The sequence below is a fragment of the Salmo trutta genome, chromosome 35, assembly GCF_901001165.1.
Source record: "Salmo trutta chromosome 35, fSalTru1.1, whole genome shotgun sequence".
NCBI classification, from domain to species: domain Eukaryota; kingdom Metazoa; phylum Chordata; class Actinopteri; order Salmoniformes; family Salmonidae; genus Salmo; species Salmo trutta.
Window position 1 is genome coordinate 25625481 of NC_042991.1, and position 15663 is coordinate 25641143.

At 44.0% G+C, this 15663-nt stretch overlaps 1 long non-coding RNA gene across 1 annotated transcript in view; it reads left to right on the forward strand.

The window, feature by feature from the left end:
• LOC115174927 (uncharacterized) overlaps window positions 1–8693 on the forward strand; it is a 96687-nt gene extending 87994 nt beyond the window's left edge. Inside the window, exons 4-5 of the long non-coding RNA XR_003871886.1 lie at window positions 5172–5299; window positions 8605–8693. This is a non-coding gene — a long non-coding RNA (uncharacterized LOC115174927). The remainder of the gene's footprint in view (window positions 1–5171; window positions 5300–8604) is intronic.
• Window positions 8694–15663: the final 6970 nt, after the last annotated feature.

Below are 15663 nucleotides of genomic sequence, written 5' to 3' on the forward strand. Positions count from 1 at the left end.
GTTGAAGCCTCCAGATGCACTGAGAGATTGGCTACATCCCAATCATCTCCAGTTCTTCCCAAAGTGTATACAAGTGTATTTCTTCACTTCCCTTCACTAATTTGGAAGGAAATGACTGGTATAGGAACAAATGCTCACTTTAGGAGAAAGGAGGTATTAATGTGACACACCCAGAGAGAGGGGATGGGAGGTGTGATTCCAATTAAAGAGCGCTTTTTCATTCTGTTACTAAATCAAATTTAATTGTATTAGTCACATGCGCCGAATACAACAGGTTACAGTGAAATGCTTACTTACGAGCCCCTAACCAACAGTGCAGTTTCAACAACAATGGATAAGAATAAGAGATAAAAGTAACAAGTAATTAAAGAGCAGCAGTAAAAAATAACAATATATACAGGGGGGGCCGGTACAGAGTCAATGTGCGGGGGCACCGGTTAGTTGAGGTAGTATGTACATGTAGGTAGAGTTATTAAAGTGTCTATGCATAGATGACAACAGAGAGTGGCAGTGGTGTGGAGAGGGGAGGGGGGCAATGCAAATTGTCTGGGTAGCCATTTGACTAGATGTTCAGGAGTCTTATGGCTTGGGGGTAGAAGCTGTTTAGAAGCCTCTTGGACCTAGACTTGGCGCTCCGGTACCGCTTGCCGAGCAGTGATGCAACCAGTCAGGATGCTCTCGATGGTGCAGCTGTAGAACCTTTTGAGAGTCTGAGGACCCATGCCAAGTCTTTTCAGTCTCCTGAGGAGGAAAGGTTTTGTCGTGCCCGCTTCATGACTGTCATCGTGTGCTTGGACCATGTTAGTTTGTTGGTGATGTGGACACCAAGGAACTTGAAGCTCTCAACCTGCTCCACTGCAGCCCGTCAATGAGAATGGGGCCGTGCTCGGGTCCTCTTTTTCCTGTAGTTGACAATCATCTCCTTTGTCTTGATCACGTTGAGGGAGAGGTTGCTGTCCTGGCACCACACGGCCAGGTCTCTAGCTGGTTAACAGTGGTGTGTTGTAGTAAGCTAACTCTCTGAGAAACGTTGTTCCCTCTCTCATTAAGGAGCAGGGGATATTGTCTGTGTGGGGCTTGGCGCTTAGGGTGTGACCTCAGGGAGTCTGGAGGTGTTAATGAAGATGTTTTGTCTTTGCATGTTGCTCCCCAAGACTGTTGGATTGCTCTACGTCAGCAGCTATGACATGCCCTTTACAAAGACGGTGAGACAAGGAGCTGGATGTGCTACTAAATTCAACCTCACCTACACACACAAGGAAATGCTGTAAGCCCAAGCCCTTACAAATGTTTGCCTAAAAACACCAAGTGAGCCTTTGTTTTTAACAGGGATTTACAACGAAGACTCCATGGTAAAGATTTAGGAATTATATAATATGCCATAGAAATGTCATACATACAGTCTGCATCCAACACACCAGTACCCGGCTCATGTAAACATCATCGATAAACCCAAAGTTGGATACTCAACCTTTCTTGAGACATGAAAAGGTTATAGATTTTATAAATTTAAAAGATTTTCACAGATATTCCCTCCAATGCACTCTACTGTGTGGCCAATCATGGAATTTTCTCCACCACACAAGCTTTCTGTATGGCATTTGTTAAAAGCCTGTTCAAGTTAATGCCCACTTATGTCTCATTTAACTTTATTCGTAGAGTGTCTCTGGGTCTGGTAGAGTACCAGGCTCCCTATACAGAGCAGAGCCATATGAGGCCTGTGGAAGAGGAGCTAACTCATTAATCATACATAGCCCGCTGCACCATCCATGACAGATCTGTTGAAGTCAGACATTACCGTTTCTAGTGAAAGCAGCCGGTAGCAGGGAAACGAGAGGACCCTTTGATGGCAGGCAGTGTGGGAGTGTGCAAATGTGTTCGTCACCTTCCCAGATAGTGATCCATCTTTTTATTCATCGATGCATTTACGGGGGGGCTCTTATCTCAGTTTCACTGTTGAATGCTTATATCTGAGTTAATGGGATACATTTTCTGTATGCGTAGGTACCTCGAGATTGTTTGGGTAATTTCCGACTCAACTCCTCAGTCATTTCAGGAAGAATAATTTGCCAAACACACTTTAATTTGATATGCTTTAATTGTTAGGTAATTGCAATAGTTATTTTTTGTCGAGTACAGAAGCCGCCTCTTAGGAGATGCCAGTTTGTTATTTTAAGGCCCTGGATATTTTCCAGTATATAATTGACTTTCTTTAATGGAGACACAACTCAATATACCCTTCACAGTCTTATCTCCCAAACCAAACAAATTGGTATCTTTTAAAAGTTTGCATGGGTACAACAGCCTCTGTCTGTGTTGACTTGTTGTTAGTGTGGTTTTGTTTGGATGCTTTGTCTTTAGCTTATCAGTCACACCTTTCCTCAAAATTCTCAACTTAGCTTTCTGCTTTAGTCTACCAATTAGTGTGTACTCACGCCTCTTCCTCTAATTTCAAATACATTATTATCCGTCTTTGAGAGAAGTGGGTAACGATTGGTATGACCCTCCAGTAGCCAGACATTGACAACAAGTAATGGCACAGTGCGAAACTGTTAACGGTGTTCCCATTTAAAACAGTTTCAGCCTCTACACGGCTATTACAGTTCCTGGGGTTATCAGTAATTCTGTGTAATTACAAAGCATCTAGTAGAATAAGACTACTCAATAGCGCATGAGGTGGATGTGTAGAGGCGTTAATGCGCTGTTGTTCTTAGCTGAGTCATGATGTTGACATCCCTACAGATGGGATGGGTTTGGTTGGGAGGCTGAAATTAATGGCACAGTCCTTCCTGCGCCTAACCGTCACATCATCATAGCAACACAAAGGTCGCTAGGGGCCGTCTGTCTCATATCATATCAATAGCTAAGAGCAGCCTTTTATTTATGTGTCGATATCAAAGGACTGTGTTAACCTTGAATTGTGATTGTTGTCTATCGACACCTACACGGTCTCAGAGTTCCTGCATCAGCATCCCCTGCATCGTATAACAGTCCTCCGTCTATACAGAGCACTGCTTTCTTATTAAAAGGGACCCAAGTGCCACCACAGAGTCCCAGACCTCCGGGCCAGCTTTGATTAAGTCCAGAATGAAAGAAAGATCCGCCCAGACGGAGGGGAATGAGAAATATCCTGGCCGTGTAATAGAATGCCTTCCTCTGTCAACATCTGACTTGTAAAGGCTCAGTAATACAACAAGTCTTCACAACGCCGCAGCGACCAGGGAGCTTTGTCATAAAATCCCCTCCAGCTCATAAAGCAGTAGGCTCTACTTGTCCTCTCTGCTGTAATCAGTATGCCCTCAGAAGGCCAACGGGAGGACAGTTGGGGGCATACAGACAGACACTGGATGCATCCTATATGGCACCCTATTTCCTATGTAGTGCACTACTGGTAGAAACTACTAAGTCTAGACTATTGACACCTGTCTGGTAGAATCAAATACCGTGAGCTGTAGGGTACTTTGGATGGGCATACGATTTTTATTTAAGATCAGTCTAACTTGATATTTCTCTAAGAATTTTTGTGCTCTGAAAACTAATCACAAGCTCACCGGAGGCAACCGCTTGGCATAATGGTATGATGAAGCACAATATTATTTTTCCCAAATAGCCAAGTTTCTGGTTCCAAACGCCATGATTGGAATAGAGGGGTATGGAGGATAGATTGTCGTAGTTATTACTATGATGTGAGGTTGAATACACCGGCATTACACATAATAATAGCTGGGGGGGGGTCCTTCGCCAGAGTCACCTACTAGCTGGCTGCAGGTGTGAGACCATAATGAAGTGGATTTGGATGGATTAAACACCAAGCGGTGGGAGGGGAGACATGGCAGCCAGCATGTCTCACACACACACACACACACACACACACACACCTAGGGAAGGGATCCCAGAAAACACCACAGCAAACAGGACAGACTCATCCCTGCCTGCCAAAAAGTTGCCTCCTGCATTGTTATTTGGCAGCTCTCTTGGCTTTGTGTTAAACTCTGAGCATCGCCCATTCTGTCTCTTCTCCAGAGTTTTGTCTCTCAGCTGTTATTCGGAAGGTCTGAAATAATAGTTTGGTTTGGAAATGGAACTGAATCAACAGATCTTGACAGCTAAATGTGTGCTTGTTCTCATTCATTTTAATAGTACAGTGCTGCTACTTCAAATCAAAGTTTATTTGTCACATGTGCCGAATAGACCTTACCGTGAAATGCTTACTTACAAGCCCTTAACCAACAGTGCAGAACAAAATTGCACAGTTGATTAGGAGCATGTAAAACGTCAGCCATCTTCTCTGGCAGTTGGTACAGACACTGGTGATGAGGGTAGTGTGACAACATGTACCCGTAGGTCTAATGTGTATAATTGTGGTTTCATCCCACTTTTCTCATGGTCATGCAAACTGTGGTGTGGTGTGATGTGTTCTGAGCATGACGCCTCCCTCTCTTCACACACAGTCATCAACACACTTTCATCCACACTCCCTCCCCACTTGAGCACCCAGATGCCCTTCTCTCCAGGAGCAGACAGGCTTTTACGGAGCGCTCGGTCCTCTTGCCAGGCACGGTGGTGTGTTCCTGGCAGAGCCGCCCACTCCCTGGTGTCTGCCGGGCCTTCATCTGCTCAGGGGCAGCCTGGCAGTGGGCCCTCGCCAGTCCTCTGAGCCCTGGAGGTCCAGTGCAGCTCTGCTCCCCTCTCTGTATCTCCTTTAGCACCACCTCACCCATATAGATACATACTCAATGATTCATGATTTGTTGAACAGAACAGTCAATATCAGTGAAGCTAAAGCGCAAGTTGATGATGAGTTTCTTAATAAAGTGTTCCTGTATTACCATCAGCTGTTTGCATTCAGTAGAATGTGTCTGTCTTTGGTGTGATGAAATCCAGCTACTTTAGAGCACAAGTGTTTGAGAACAGCAGCTAGGGGAAGCTAGGCAAATCAAGCTCATGACAAATGGGTAACCGATACACAAATGTCTTGCCTGACTCATAATTCAAAGTGTACAGTACATTCTTAATTCAATTGTCAAACCGTTATATTGCTGTATAATGTAAGTTCCAGTATTGCGATAGGAGGACCAGAATGATTGTAGACTGTATAATATACTGGAAATAATATCCAGTAAATGTTGACATTCTAAACCAACCACTTTGACTCCTTTCTCCTTCTCTAGGCCTCGAAGGAGCTGAAGCAGTACGACAACAAGATAATCGAGTGGTCCTTTAACAAAGACACCTGGGTGCTCATGTGACACAGGGTGGACAAGAGCTTCTCCAACTCCTACGACACAGCCATGGATGAGTGAGCAGCCATTCAAAATCAAATCAATTGATTCTCCCCAATTTGAAGTCAATTAAGTAGCTAGCCACATACTGAACAAAAATATAAACGCAACAAAGATTTTACTGAGTTACAGTTCATATAAGGAAATCAGTCAATTGTCATTAATGAATTAGGCCCTAATCTATGGATTTAAAATGACTGGGCAGGGGTGCAGCCATGGGTGGTCTTGGGAGGGAATAGGTCCACCTACAGTTGAAGTTGGAAGTTTACATACACCTTAGCCAAATACTTTTAAATTTAGTTTTTCACAATTCCTGACATTTAATCCTAGTAAAAATTCCCTGTTTTAGGTCAGTTAGGATCACCACTTTATTTTAAGAATGTGAAATGTCACAATAATAGTAGAGAGAATTATTTATTTCAGCTTTTATTTCTTTCATCACATTCCCAGTGGATCAGAAGTTTACATACACTCAATTTGTATTTGGTAGCATTGCCTTTTTAATTTTTTTAACTTGGGTCAAACATTTCGGGTAGCCTTCCACAAGCTTCCCACAATAAGTTGGGTGAATTTTGGCCCATTCCTCCTAACAGAGCTGGTGTAACTGAGTCAGGTTTGTAGGCCTCCTTGCTCGCACACGCATTTTCTGTTCTGCCACACATTTTCTATAGGATTGAGGTCAGGGCTTTGTGGTGACCACTCCAATACCTTGACTTTGTTGTCCTTAAGCCATTTTGCCACAACTTTGGAAGTATGCTTGGGGTCATTGTCCATTTGGAAGACCCATTTGCGACCAAGCTTTAACTTCCTGACTGATGTCTTGAGATGTTGCTTCAATATATCCACATAATTTTCCTCCCTCATGATGCCATCTATTTTGTGAAGTGCACCAGGCCCTCCTGCAGCAAAGCACCCCCACAACATGATGCTGCCACCCCGTGCTTCACGGTTGGGATGGTGTTCTTCGGCTTGCAAGCCTCCCCCTTTTTCCTCCAAACATAACGATGGTCATTATGGCCAAACAGTTCTATTTTTGTTTCATCAGACCAGAGGACATTTCTCCAAAAAGTACAATATTTGTCCCCATTTGCAGTTGCAATCCATAGTCTGGCTTTTTTATGGCGGTTTTGGAGCAGTGGCTTCTTCCTTGCTGAGCGGCCAGGTTATGTGGATATAGATACTTTTGTACCTTTTTCCTCCAGCATCTTCACAAGGTCTTTTGCTGTTGTTCTGGGATTGATTTGCACTTTTCGCACCAAGTGCATTCATCTCTAGGAGACAGAATGCGTCTTCTTCCTGAACGGTATGACGGCTGCGTGGTCCCATGGTGTTTATACTTGCGTACTATTGTTTGTACAGATGAACGTGGTACCTTGAGGCATTTGGAAATTGCTCCCAAGGATGAACCAGACTTGTGGAGGTCTACAATTTTTTTCTGAGGCCTTGGCTGATTTCTTTAGCTTTTTCCATGATGTCAAGCAAAGAGGCACTGAGTTTGAAGGTAGACCTTGAAATACATCCAAAGGTACACCTCTAATAGGCTAATTGACACCATTTGAGTCAATCAGAAGCTTATAAAGCCATGTCATCATTTTCTGGATTTTTCCAAGCTGTTTAATGGCACAGTCAACTTAGTGTATGTAAACTTCTGACCCACTGGAATTGTGATACAGTGAATTATAAGTGAAATAATCTGCCTGTAAACAATTGTTGGAAAAATTACTTGTGTCATGCACAAAGTAGATGTCCTAACCGACTTGCCAATGCTATAGTTTGTTAACAAGACATTTGTGGAGTGGTTGAAAACAAATTTGAATGACTCCAACCTAAGTGTATGTAAACTTCTGACTTCAACTGTATATGGGAGCCAGGTCTACCCACTGGGGAGCAAGGCCCAGCCAGAATGAGTTTTTCCCCACAAAAAGACTTAATTACATACAGTAATACTCGGAAGCACCCCCCCCCCCCCCCCACACCCCCTCAGACGATCCCGCAGGTGAAGAAGCCGGGTGTGGAGGTCCTGAGCTAGCGTGGTTACATGTGGTCTGTGGTTGTAAGGCCAGTTGGACGTACTGCCAAATTCACTAAAACGACGTTGGAGGCAGCTTATGGTAGAAAAATGAACATGAAATTCTCTGGCAACCGCTCTGGTAGACAATCCTGCAAGTCAGCATTCCAATTACAAGCTCCTTTTAAAACTTGGCATTGTGTTGTGTGACAAAACTGCACATTTTGAAGTGGCCTTTTATTGTCCCCAGCACATGGTGCACCTGTTTAATGACCATGGTGCACCTGTTTAATCAGCTTCTTCATATGCCACACCTGTCAGGTGGATAGATTACCTTGACAAAGGAGACATTTTCACTAACAGTGATGTAAATAAATTTGTGCACGAAATGTGTGCATATGGAGAATTTCTGGAATTAATTTCAGCTCATGAAACATGGGACCAACATGTTGCGTTTATATTTTTGTTCAGTGTAGTTGTAAGTAGTGGGCTATTTGGCTCACAGCTGGGTGAGAGTACCTGCCTGCCTGGCCAGCCCTGGAGCAATCTGTATTAATATCTACAGCCTCTTTATCTCTGTCTGCAATAAGACAATCACTGGGCCTATTAGATTAATGGCTTACTTCATCTATATTTCACACATGCCGTCTTACTTTAATGCCAGTTTTTTTGCATTACTCGTGTGTGTGTGTGTGTGTGTGTGTGTGTGTGTGTGTGTGTGTGTGTGTGTGTGTCTGTGTGTGTGTGTGTGTGTGTGTGTGTGTGTGTGTGTGTGTGTGTGTGTGTGAGATTATTATGTTTATTTTATTGTGTTTATTTTATTGTAGAAATGTCCACTGATTGAATACCATACTCTTTCTTCTACGCTTCAAGGCTTTTTATCTTCTTGGTTTCCCAAATCTATGTTTAATGCTTGAATTCTGCCAACCTTATAACTGCAAATGTCAAGGCAGTCCAAACATAAAAAATATGTATTTTTAAGTTACTGAATCTTCTTTAATGGAATTTGAGGAGTTATATTGTAGTTTAGTTGCTGGAGTACACTTGTGCCCTGAGGTAAGGAAAAGGTTTAGAGATTTTGAGAGTTTATTAGTCACATGCACAGGGTTTCAGATGTAAATGCAAGGTACAGCTGCAACAGTGCTGGTCAAAGGGTTTAATACTACCTCCACTATGAAGTGAACATGGCCTGGATTTATTGTATTTTTTTCATGTAACTGCAGAAACAGCCTGCATTAGAGGTGGACCAAGCCCAGGAAGGGTCCATCATCATGTCTGAACTAACTTCCTGTCTGTGTGTATCTTGTCTTCCAGCTCTGTGTAACAGCATCCAGCATCCTGTCACAAAAGAAACGTTTCTGGACCGCTGTGCCCTGGGGGCCCACAGACAGAGCTGGAAACACCCCCATGACCCAGACACAGACTCATGCCCTGTACTGCTCCAAAGAGACCCAACCGGGCCGCACCACACAGCGGGGGTGGGCCGGGCCAGTGTAACAGTGTATCTATGTGGCTTGCAGAGCGAGGTCCTTCATGACTACAACCCGCCCCCTTCCTCACCCCTCAGAGAGACAGACATTTGAAAAGCCCCTCTTATCTGTGACCATTTGATTATCAGCCTCTTACAGGCCCTCTTAACTAAAAATATTGGATTGAATAACTTATAGATCCTGTTAGATATCCCCATGTAGTGCCTTAGCTTTCATTTCAGTTTCTTATTAAAGATAAAATACATAATGGTGAATTTAGATGTTATTTATTTTTTATTTCCCTTTTTTTAACGGTCTCCCAACTAATCTATTGATCAACAACAGAGGAATTGGTGTTTTAACTACGGCAGCAACTGACTATGTTTTTCCTAGCTGTTGATTTGTATTTGGGATGGCGGTAATCAGATGGGAAACAACCACCTGACCCCTCCTTTCTATCTTTTCTCTCCCAGCAGAGAAGTGAAGGAATGCACTAGCGAATATTTCAAAGGTATTGTTTAGTAGCAAGAGAGAGCTATTGCTCTGAGATATTCTTCTGACACACAGTGATACATCGGGTTGACAACATGAATAACCATGACAAGCTGTCTCCACAGTATGGGTGTAACAAACACACTCTGCCTCCACATGACGTCACATGACCATATCGTCAGACGCCAGAATAGACTCGGTAACCGCTTGGGAAATGTTATGATGGAAACACGCCTCTCCTTTGTTTTTTCTTCTTTGTTTTTTTTCTTCAATGTGTGTACAGAATAAGAACATTTCAACACTTGCTTTATTTGAACAGATACCCCAATTAAGGACTGCCCTAGTTCATAACAGACTGGTTTACTCCTGCATTTGTTGTTTGATTGGGTCCATTTAAACAATACATCATGTGAAAGGGAAGGTACAGTGGTAAGAAAAAGTATGTGAACCATTTGGAATTTCTGCATAAATTGGTCATCAAATTTGTTTTGATCTTCATCTAAGTCACAACAATAGACAAACACAGTGTGCTTAAACTAATAACACACAAATTATTGTATTTTTCTTGTCTATATTGAATACATCATTTAAACATTCACAGTGTAGGTTGGGAAAAGTATGTGAACCCCTAGGCTAATGACTTCTCCAAAAGATAATTGGAGTCAGGAGTCAACTAACCTGGAGTCCAATCAATGCGACGAGATTGGAGATGTTGGTTAGAGCTTTTGAGTTTGCTATTCACAAGAAGCATTGCCTGATAGATCTCAGAAGACCTTAGATGAAGAATTGTTGACTTGCATAAAGCTGGAAAGGGTAACAAAATTATCTCTAAAAGCCAGAAAGACAAATGTACGCCTTCTGGAGTGGCCCAGTCAGAGTCCTGACCTGAACCTGATTGAGATGCTGTGGCATGACCTCAAGAGAGCAGTTCACACCAGACATCCCAAGAATATTGCTGAACTGAAACAGTTTTGTAAAGAGGAATGGTCAAAAAATCCTCCTGACCGTGGTGCAGGTCTGATCCACAACTACAGAAAATGTTTGGTTGAGGTTATTGCTGCCAAAGGAGGGTCAACCAGTTATTAAATCCAAGGGTTCACATACTTTCCCCACCCTGCGCTGTGAATGTTTACACGGTGTGTTCATTAAAGACATGAAAACGTATAATTCTTTGTGTGTTATTAGTTTAAGCAGACTGTGTTTGTCTATTGTTGTGACCTAGATGCAGATCAGATTAAATGTTATGACCAATTTATGCAGAAATCCAGGTATTTTCAACCAATGAGGAAAGCTTTTTCATTATCACTATTGTCCTGATGTGTGGATGATACTAGATTTTGAAGTTACAATGCAATACCATTTAAGGAATATTCCTTCATGTGTCTGTCTGACTGCGTGTGTTTGTATATATATTTTCAGTCTATTTGTCTGCTGTTTTTTGGATGTCTGTCTGTCTCTCTGCCTTAGGGTCTTACCACTTCTTGCAGCAGGGGAACAGACGGGGGGGGGGTAGATGACTTGTACTGCCAAGGCACTTTCCCCTCTGGCAGCACATGAAAGCTGCTCCATCTCCATCAAAGCCACGCTCACCTTTTGTCCTGTATTTGGCTGCCTCGGAGATGCATTCATTCACATGCAGCTGGAGGCCCACACACATACACACATGCATACAAACATACAGAATATTTCAGATGTGGAGGTGTTTGTGTCCTGGAGTATAGACTAGGAGAGAATAGGGAACCGTACTGTTTTTATGATCAGATATTTGATTCCCCTGAGATGACACTACTCCCAGATGCCCTGAGAGACGTGTGTGTGTGTGTCTGTCAACTCAAACACACTGGTCAAAATCAAATCAGTGTGTATGAATACAATCATTTAAATCTCAAAAGGGAGCCCAAATCATGTCTTTGATCAAACGGGAGAAGAGCAAGCAGGTAGCTAATGCTGACAATAACAACCTAATAATGTATCACTTGATACACTCCATCCACGACATGGGTTTAAAATGGTAAATATAATTAGCGGAGTGAGATGCACCCCTCAACCCCTCTTCCCCCTAATGTCACGATCATGCATCTGTCTTTGTAGAATTGATTTAACTGGGCGGTTTGCACTAGCTTGAAGTCAGGCTGGTCTGACCCGATTACCCTCCTGAAATTAGAAATTTAATTGCATGGATCTTTCAATGCCAAACTCTCGGGGCGTGGAGACTCAAACCTATTATTAGTGGATTTTTCTTCCCATAAACCCATCTCAGAGTTGGCCATGTGAAAAATGAGTCAGACTGATTTTGAACATGGTGTACAGCAGGGTTTCCCAAACTCGGTCCTGGGGACCCCGCAGGGTGCATGTTTTGGTTTTTACCCTAGCACTACACAGCGGACCGAGTTTGGGAAACCCTGCTGTACACTGCGGGCATTGTCATCAGAAGGACTGCAGTGTCACGATGACTAGGACAGCCGTTCAGCTGGCACAGCTTGCCAGGCAGGAGGAGTAGCTCATCGTGGACTTGGCAGGGCCCTTCTGCTCCTGTCACGACATGTCCCCCTCCACTGGCTCCAAGATGCCCATGCCATTCCGTGACCCTCTGATGCATGTCTGTGTAACCGATGTGAAATGGCTAGTTAGTTAGCGGTGGTGCGCGCTAATAGCGTTTCAATCAGTGACGTCACTCGCTCTGAGACTTGAAGTAGGGTTTCCCCTTGCGTTGCAAGGGCCGCGGCTTTTGTGGCGCGATGGGTAACGATGCTTCGTGGGTGTCAGTTGTTGATGTGTGCAAGGGTCCCTGGTTCGAGCCCGGGTTGGGGCGAAGAGAGGGACGGAACCTACACTGTTACATCTGTCTGGACTGCCAGTGGCCAAGTCCTAGCCTGGTTTCCAGTCTGTTTCTACTATCTTACCAACTCCTCATGGAATTGTCATGCCTACATTTACAATGACAATGGAGTAGGCAAGAGCACAAACATCTAGGCCCAGGCTACCAAAGTCCTCCAGAACAATTTGTATTTTGTATCTTTCCTTACGTGATGAGCCATAGTATCCCATCTGCCTCCTATGGCACCCATACGTTCTCAACTAGCTTCATACAGAAACATATGTATATTGAATCACTCTGATACCTCTTGTTGTGTTCATCAACAACAACATAAAAAAAGCCATGGTTCTTACAGACGCAATTAAACCCTAATGAACCTATTTGCATGTTAACGTGATTAGACACTTTGATTAGACCAACTATTCAACTACCAGAACTCACATGGTGCCACCACTGTCAGTGTCATTTAGTCTGGAGACGAGTCTCAGAAAAACATGGACATGGAACTGAAGACACAGGACAATATGACTGCAAATATTACAGAATGTAATATGTGATGAAAAATGGAGTACTAGCCTCACCTCTCTCCCCTGCTTGCTCATTTTCTATTTGCCCAGAGCTGCTGTCTGGGTGCTTATGTAAATAGCTTTATAGCTATGTGGCCTTTGTAGGTTTCATTAGCATAATGTTATAGCCAATCCATGTTGTGGGGTGAGATGTGGATTTCCAACTGTCCTAATGGGTTTGTAATGGTGGATGATATGGGCCAGTGAGATCACTCTAGTGTGACTACCACTGGAATCTGTTCAGTGGCTCTTGTTGACTTGCCTCCAGTAAGCATGGCAAGAAATGACTGATAGAAGACTGTGTTTATGTGTGCATCTGTATTCAGTTTCAAAAACACTTGCATAAGTTACCTACCATGTGTTGCAATGGCACAGGGAAGATTTTAGGAAGATGTACAATACAGTGAGGGAAAAAAGTATTTGATCCCCTGCTGATTTTGTACGTTTGCCCATTGACAAAGAAATAATCAGTCTATAATTTTAATGGTAGGTTTATTTGAACAGTGAGAGACAGAATAACAACAAAAAAATCCAGAAAAATGCATGTCAAAAATGTTATAAATTGATTAGCATTTTAATGAGGGAAATAAGTATTTGACCCCCACTCAATCACTGTCGCTGTGTTGTGATAGGGGTGGGGTGTGTTGTGATGGGGTGTGTTGTGTTGTGATAGGGGTAGGGTGTGTTGTGATAGGGGTGGGGTGTGTTGTGCTGGGGTGGGGTGTGTTGTGATTGGGGTGTGGTGTGTTGTGATAGGGGTGGGGTGTGTTGTGATAAGGGTGAGGTGTGTTGTGATAGGGGTAGGGTGTGTTGTGATAGGGGTGGGGCGTGTTGTGATAAGGGTGGGGTGTGTTGTGATAGGGGTGGGGTGTGTTGTGATAGGGGTGGGGTGTGTTGTGATGGGGTGGGGTGTGTTGTGATAAGGGTGGGGTGTGTTGTGATAGGGGTAGGGTGTGTTGTAATAGGGGTGGGGTGTGTTGTGCTGGGGTGGGGTGTGTTGTGATTGGGGTGGGGTGTGTTGTGATAGGGGTAGGGTGTGTTGTGATAGGGGTGGGGTGTGTTGTGATTTGGGTGGGGTGTGTTGTGATAGGGGTGGGGTGTGTTGTGATGGGGTGGGGTGTGTTGTGATAAGGGTGGGGTGTGTTGTGATAAGGGTGGGGTGTGTTGTGATAGGGGTGGGGTGTGTTGTGATAAGGGTGGGGTGTGTTGTGATAAGGGTGGGGTGTGTTGTGATGGGGTGTGTTGTGTTGTGATAGGGGTAGGGTGTGTTGTGATAGGGTGGGGTGTGTTGTGATAGGGGTGGGGTGTGTTGTGATAGGGGTGGGGTGTGTTGTGATAAGGGTGGGGTGTGTTGTGATAAGGGTGGGGTGTGTTGTGATGGGGTGTGTTGTGTTGTGATAGGGGTGGGGTGTGTTGTGATGGGGTGGGGTGTGTTGTGATAGGGGTGGGGTGTGTTGTGATAAGGGTGGGGTGTGTTGTGATGGGGTGTGTTGTGTTGTGATAGGGGTGGGGTGTGTTGTGATGGGGTGGGGTGTGTTGTGATAGGGGTGGGGTGTGTTGTGATAAGGGTGGGGTATGTTGTGATAAGGGTGGGGTGTGTTGTGATGGGGTGTGTTGTGTTGTGATAGGGGTAGGGTGTGTTGTGATAGGGGTGGGGTGTGTTGTGCTGGGGTGGGGTGTGTTGTGATAAGGGTGGGGTGCTGCATTGAAAACAAGCCTTGCTTGCAGCTCTCTTTTGCATAGTGAGTGGATTTGGTGGGAGAAGTGTTGAGACTGTTTTGTTTCAAAAAGTACTTTCATATTGCGTTTGCTGAAAGACTGATTGATGTATTTGCATAAAAATAGAGTGGAGAGAAGCAGCAGGTGTCTTCCATAGCTCCATTTCACTCATTCTAAACTGAGCGTTAAGCCTTTCTCTCTGGAAGTGTTTCTGATGAAAGCGCCAGAAGCTACAGTAGTCACAGTCACAGGGTTTTTTACGTCTTTCTTTTTTCTGTGAAAACTGAGGTGTGATGGTTGAAATGTGAAATATTTATGGGTACACATTAAACAGCTGTTAATGCAGTGGAGAGGGAAACCCCAGTTCCTTTAGCCTTACTCAGAGTGTTGACAGCGTGGTTATAAAGACCTTATGGGTGGCTATCAAACCGTTTGAGCATCAATGCTCTGGCAAAATCACTCTCAGAGGTGACCTTGGGATAGTTATTGCTCTCTTGTGTGTGTTTCATCTATGTTTTAAACACTAGGACAGCAATGCAGAGGAGAGGTCAAATGGAGAGTAGGGGGCCTCCCGAGTGGGGCAGTGGTCTAAGGCACAGCATCGCAGTGCTAGCTGTGCCACTAGAGATTCTGGGTTTGTTGCAGGGTTGTCCTTCCGCGCACTAGCGATTCCTGTGGCGGGCCGGGCGCAGTGCATGCTGACACGGTCACCAGGTGTACGGTGTTTCCTCCAACACATTGGTGCGGCTGGCTTCCATGTTAAGAGGGCATTGTGTCAAGAAGCAGTGCAGCTTGGCTGAGTTGTGTTTCAGAGGACACACGGCTCTTGGCCTTCGCCTCTCCCAAGTTCGTATGGGAATTGCAGCGATGAGACAAGACTGTAACTACCAATTGGATACAACGAAATTGGGGAGAAAAAAAGGGGTAAAAAAAAAGAATACAAAAAAGATTTTAAAAATATAAATACTTTTTTTTAAATAAAAATATATAAATGGAGAGTAGGCAAAGTGGTTCACAATAAAAACATTAATTGGATTAGTCCCTACTCTGTTTGCATTGGTCTTACCATTCAACACCACGTTTGTGTAGGAGGTCATTTATATTCAGAGTTAAGTTCAGCTTGGAGCTGACCCTCAGTCATCTCATCATCAACTAGGAGAGTGTTTCCAATCCAACCCAATTCACATTCAGTCTCAAAATGCCAAATCCTTCTCTGAGCTCTACCTGGGCCAAGGCACACAGCGCCCGGGAGGCGGAAGGCACCATTTCAAATTCACATTATTGGAGCTCATCGCAGTGGGGTTGCGAT